We start from the raw sequence: 6,054 nt of genomic DNA on the forward strand, positions 1-6,054 counted from the left end.
TTTTTTTTTTGGTACCAGGGATTAAACTTAAGAGCATTAATCACTGGGCAAGATTCCCAGCCCTTTTTATTTTTCATTTTGAGACAGGGTCTTGCTAAGTTGTTTAGGGCCTGGCTAAATTGCTGAGACTAGCCTCCAACTTGTGATCCTCCTTCCTCAGCCACCCAAGTTGCTGAAATTACAGCACTGGGAATACAGACATGTGTCACCGTACCCAGCTCCATCACGCCTTTTGAGTAGTTGAGAAAAATGAAGCTAAGCCAACTTATTGGTGTCAGTCAAGTGGCAGAGCTGGGATTGAACCAAAGACCTTTATGGTTCTCAAGTCCCTTCTTCAGCCTGGGTACCATGAAGCCACCTAAATATCTCTCCACAATATTGTTTCTGAAGTCTTTCTTATCCTGGTGGCCCTAACAAGATACATATGGACCTTAAGAATTTCACCAGAGCATGTCAGAACTTGCTTACATCTAAAGGCCAGAGACACAGTAATGGAGGGAATACAGGCAACACAAGCCAGGTGGCTTGGTCCTTGGGGCTAAAACACTTGAGTCTCACCTTTCTCCACAGTAAGTTTGTTGTGTGACTCAGAAAAATCTTCCCACCTTCCCCAGGCAAGCCATAGGTAATATCCTGCAAAATGAGGTCAGTGCAGTGTGGGATTCAGATGATTCTGCACTCTCCAGAAGAAAAGTGAGAGCTATCCCACTTCTTCCTCTCCCTGAATCCTACAAAAATCCTGGGACCCTCATCTCTCCTGGTCACTTTGTGGGAAGCCAGCACCCACCCCACGACATACACCCAATATAAGGCTATGCCTCTCTGGGCTGCGCTGGTCAGGGTGGAGCAGACAGTGGGTGTGGCTGGAGTGGCAGGTTCAGGGCTGTGCGGAGGGGAGTGGGTTTCCCATCTTTCCTCTCCAATCTAGGTCAGGCTCCAGGAGCCCCCGCCCCTTGGCTCACCAGGCTTTGACAGCTAATCCTTTGCAATAACAGCCCTGGGAACAAGGGCAGAGACAAGGTTAGCTCACAAAGCAGCCAAGTTTTAAGAGGAGGTATGTGTAGGGGTGGGTAGTGCTGACTTCATGATAGGGGTTCCCCTTTACCTGAGGCTCCTGTCCTCAGATTCCACAGGAGCCCCCTCTTGTTCATTAACTGTAAGATCTCATGGGAACTTTTAGGATGAGGAATCCCTTTCTCAAAAAGCTTGAGCTCTTAGCCAGACTTGGTGGTGCATGCCAATAATTTCAGCAGCTTGGGAAGTTGAGGCAGGAGGATCACAAGTTCAAGGCCAGCTTCAGCAACTTAGCAAGGCCCTAAGAAACTTAGCAAGACTCTGCCCCAAAATAAAAAGTAAAAAGGGCTGGGAATGTGGCTCAGTGGTTAAGCACCCCTGAGTTTTTTCCCCAAAAGGGGAAAAAAAAAATCTGGGCTTTTGCCTGAAGCTGGAGCCGGAGGGAGACAGCAAAGCATTCTTCTGGTCTGGGGTTGGGACATGCACCTCCCTCTTCCCCTGAGAAGGTCCTTTACCCTGGGAGAATACACTATAAGAATAAAAGGAAAGAGAGGACAAGAAGACACAGAAGGCCAGAGGAGTCCAGGTAAAGATTCAATATCAATGCTGGCTGAGCCTGGCAGGCCTCTGCTAGACCTTAGAGTTCATGTACCTGCCATGCAGCAATCTCCATGAATATTCTGAACCTTAGGAATAAGTTGACAGAGAGAAGATGCCCAGAAAACACTTGTGTGTAGATGGATAGATGGACATATGGACAGAAGGAAGAAATAAAAATTAGATGGATATGAATGGAAACGGATGAATGATGGGTAGGAGTTAGGTAGTAAGGGATGAGTGGGTGGAGAGAGAATGGATGGAAGGAAGGAAGAAAACAAACAGATGGAGAATTGGATAAAATAATAGAACAAAAAGAAGAAAGGAAAGACGGAGGGAAAGGGGGAGGAAGGAATGTAAGTAGGAAGGAGAGAGAAAAGAGAAAGGCGTATACACAGTAGGTAATTGAGTGGATTGCAGGTGTGTGCTAGTGGAAGCTTAGCAACTGGCTCTTCCAGGATGAAAAAAAAAAAAAAAAAAATACTGGTTTCTAGTGTTTTCGAATTTCTGCACCCTGGCCAATCTCAAGGTACCATTGAGAGGCATGCTGGGAAAAGAAGCACAGCTACCATCCTAAGCCAAAGTGAGCCCATTCCAACACAACCTGGGAGGACCAGCAGATGATGATCGAGGCAGGTGAGTGGACCACAGGAGGAAGGATAGAAGGATGCTGGAGAGTGCCCATTTCAGTTGTCCTAAGGGAAGGAAGCAGGTTTCAGTGCTTCAAGGCAGATGGGAAGAGGTATGGTTCTGTCTTCTAGGAGGCTGTCCCACGGAGCCCACAACCTTTATCGCTGCAACCTCCCTGTCTGTCCTACTCAGAAAGCATTTAGCTCAGACCACCAGTGCCCTTTACTATTCATTCATTCACATCTTTACTACACAGTCTACCATGACCAGGTGGTAAGCAAGGACTGGTCAGACAGCCAGAAATGAGTCGCCCATCTTGCCACTGGGGTTGTCAGTCCAGTGGGAAAAGAGATCAGTAAGCAAATAGCTTGAATTTGGAGTTAACAATGAATAAGAGAAATATGTGCAAGGGCTTGAGCTGCCCAGAGGAGTGACAGCCCAGGACAACCTGAGAGAGGCCTGTCTCTCCAACCAGGCTGGGCAGGGCTGGATGTCCATGCTCAGAAGTATCCTCCCCGCCAGACAGAGGTGGGCGGCCTTTGCTTTGACTCAGCAGAAAGTTTATTCAGTTGAACTCTCAGCTGGTGTAGACTGATTGGTCTTTTGGTCTTTATGTGCTAGAAGGCAGGCTTCCCCTCCTGTGTGGGGCTATTCACCTCAAATACCTGGTGGAAAGTAGATTCTCCTGTGATCCCCAAAAATTCCAATGCCAAAAAGAACTCCCTAGAGAAAGAAATCAAAGAAACATTGTCCTTCCAGTTCCAGTCCAAGTCCTTAGACCACCTCTGTTCCCACCACTCCCCAAAGAGGCAAGGGCTTCCACACTCTAGTTCTGAGGTCTGAGGTGGACATCAAGGACCCTCCAGGGACGGCGATGGTTCCTCAAGCTCCCCCAGGTCCCTCTCTCTGGCTTTGCCCACTGAAGAACCTGACTATGCACAAAGTCCCCTGCGAGGCTCCTGCCCTTCACCAGCTCAACTCCACTGCACCGCTTCCCTGAAAGGATGTTTCTTGGTGGCCCCCAGATCTTATTTGTCACATGCCAACTGGCAAAAAAAATCTCCAAAGGCTATCAGATCTACCACTGTGACTGACAGAGGACCTCAAAGCAGAGGGAACTTTTCATTTTAAAAAGCCTTGAAAGAAAGAAAGGGATTCAGTGACCCCCCTCAGGCGATCATCTCCCACCCTATTCTGTTCTCCCTCTGCAACGGGAGGGACTCTAGCTGCTGGCCCCGACCTCATCCCTAAAGGACCAGGAGGAAGGAGGAGCTGGCAGGTGTGGCTTCCAGAGAAAAATCCTTATGAAGCAGAGGCGACTTCTACCTGTTCTCTTGGGCTCTCTCAGATCAGGTGTGGCCTGCCAGCCAGCCCCCACGGAGTCCTCTCCCACGCCCTCCCCCAGCCAGCCCCAGGCTTCCTCCCAAGCTTCCTTCATTAGACATCTTACAGCCATTCTCCTCCCCTCCTGGCAGCCTCCCTTGATTCAGCAGGTGGAGCAGCCTCACCCACCCACTGCAGTGGCCCGGTAACACCTATCACCAATCATCTTCTCATGAAAGAGGAAACCCCTTAAAAGGGAAAAAAATAACCTCCTCTACCTTCCCTGGAACCCCAGGATTGGAGGAGAGCAACCACCAGTTTTATCCCCCTGCCGAAAAAAAAAAAAAAAAAAAAAAAAAATATATATATATATATATATATATATATATATATATATATATATATATTTAACTATATAGCCTTTAAAAGACCTAGGAGGAAAATGATTTCACAGCCTCTCTCATCTGTTTATTTCAAGCATTAGAACTATTTGCTGCAGGCAGTTCTTCTTTGAGTCTAACTTAAACACTCTAGAAATGACAGTTTACTATGCAGTTGATGTTGAGGAACTGAGCCTTTGGTTCTGCCAAGGATGAGCTGAGAATCAATGAGGAGGGCTCTGGTTGGGTCCTAATGTCTCTGTGGTTCTTTTAAGGTCATGGTAACTTTGTTCTCTTAGAGTGCCTCTAGCTACAGACAGCGCAGGGAGCCTGCAGTGGTTTGACATTTTATAGTAATAATAAAATGTCTGAAGTCTAATTTTCTCATTTATGCTAGCCTAATACAACAAAGTTTATCCTGAAACCCGGGAATGGGGGTTTCAATCACGGATTAAGAAGAACTCTTTGGATTGAGAAGTACCGTTCCTGCTATCATAACTCCCTTCTCGAAGCACTTTAAAAGCAGGACTGATTTCTACCTGCCTAGAATATTTTAGGTGTGGAGGGGGAGGCAAAGGAACAAACATGCATAGCACATCTCCAGGGACCCAGGCATGGTCCCAACCCTGGGATGCGGGGAGAAAGGAGACACTAGCTCCATGCTCAAGGGGTCCCTCGGGATTCAAGCAATAACCCTCTCCCCCAACCCCAAGAACTGCCCTGTGATCTTTCCAGGTCTTTGTCCCCTGAGAATACACTGGATCCCAAAGTGGCTCTCAGGTAAGCAGAAACCGGGTGGGGCCTCCCTGAGGTAGGGGGTCAGGCCTGGGGCTGGTGGCAAAATCTGACTGATCCACGATAGTTCCCCAAGACCCCTTCCTCAGCACCTCGTCAACACTAGCCAGGAAAAATGCCCCCTGCATCAGGCCAGCCTCTGTCCGTGGCTCTCTACCAACACCATCAAGGATGCCGTGCTGTTAAGCGCTGTCACCTGGCTAAGCCGTGAGAGTCAGTTATCTAACACTAATCTAGGTGTTGCCTTGAAAGTATTCATCCGCGTGGTTAACACCTACAGCCAGCTGACCTTAAATGAAGATTACCCTCAGTGACAGTGACATGGGTGCGCCTCATCTCATCAGCCCAAAGGCCTTAAGAGTTAAAGACTGAAGTTTCTCAAAAGAAAACGTTCTGCCTCCCACAGCAGCATCAGCTCCAGCCAAGATTCCCCCCTGGTAGCGTACCCCCTGGATTTCAGGCTCACCAGCCCTACAATCACCTGAGCCAGTTTGTGGAAATAAATTTCTTCATAGAAATACATATCCTGCTGGTTCCATTTCACGGTGGAATTTGACTTTTTGCCCCCACAGCCCAGCTTCGGCTCCCTGGGGCCTGAACAGCTTCTCAATGAGAGAGGAGCTTCCCTGAGGGCCCATAGGTCTGGCTCTCTGTGGGAACGGTAGGAATTGAGGTGACAGCAGCAGGCCAGGGAGCATGGGTGCAGGAGCCCAGGGACTTTCCTGTGTGAATTTGGGCAGGTTACTTAAACTCTCTCCGCTGGTTTCCATGCCTGCAAATGAAGTTGCTCCTCACTCCCTGGCCAGACTACTGAGGGATTAAGAAGGTCATCATTGTGCAGAGCATCAAAAGTTTAACTTTTGGTTTGGTTTTTGTTTAACTTATGGCTTTGAAGGAAAATGAGCAGGGTTTTCCTCTGCTGGAGGAGGAATGGGGAAGGGCTTCGCAAAGAAGAATTGACCAGTTAGTTTCCTTCCTGTTCTTGCAGCTGGGGAGGGTGAGGCTCACAACCCTCTGCTCGTGGCTCTCCTGACGGCATGTCCCAGGTCACTCTTAGCTGTAAAACTCTGTGATTATAGGGCTGCATCCTAAAATACACAGAAACAAAAGCAGCAGAGATAATTAAAGACTTAAAAAATAGGACCTGAGAGGAAAGGGTTAAAGGTGGTGGAATTATTTAGCCTGAAGAAGGAGGGGGAGGCTACCTAAGCTAGGGAGGGATGTTTGGATGCAGGCCTAACCAGCTTCCCTCTATCCCTCTAGAGGGAAAAATTGAGAGGAAACTGGCTAACAGGCGCAAGAAGGACAGAAGTTA

The sequence above is a fragment of the Marmota flaviventris genome, chromosome 9 (genome assembly GCF_047511675.1).
Source record: "Marmota flaviventris isolate mMarFla1 chromosome 9, mMarFla1.hap1, whole genome shotgun sequence".
Lineage (NCBI taxonomy): Eukaryota > Metazoa > Chordata > Mammalia > Rodentia > Sciuridae > Marmota > Marmota flaviventris.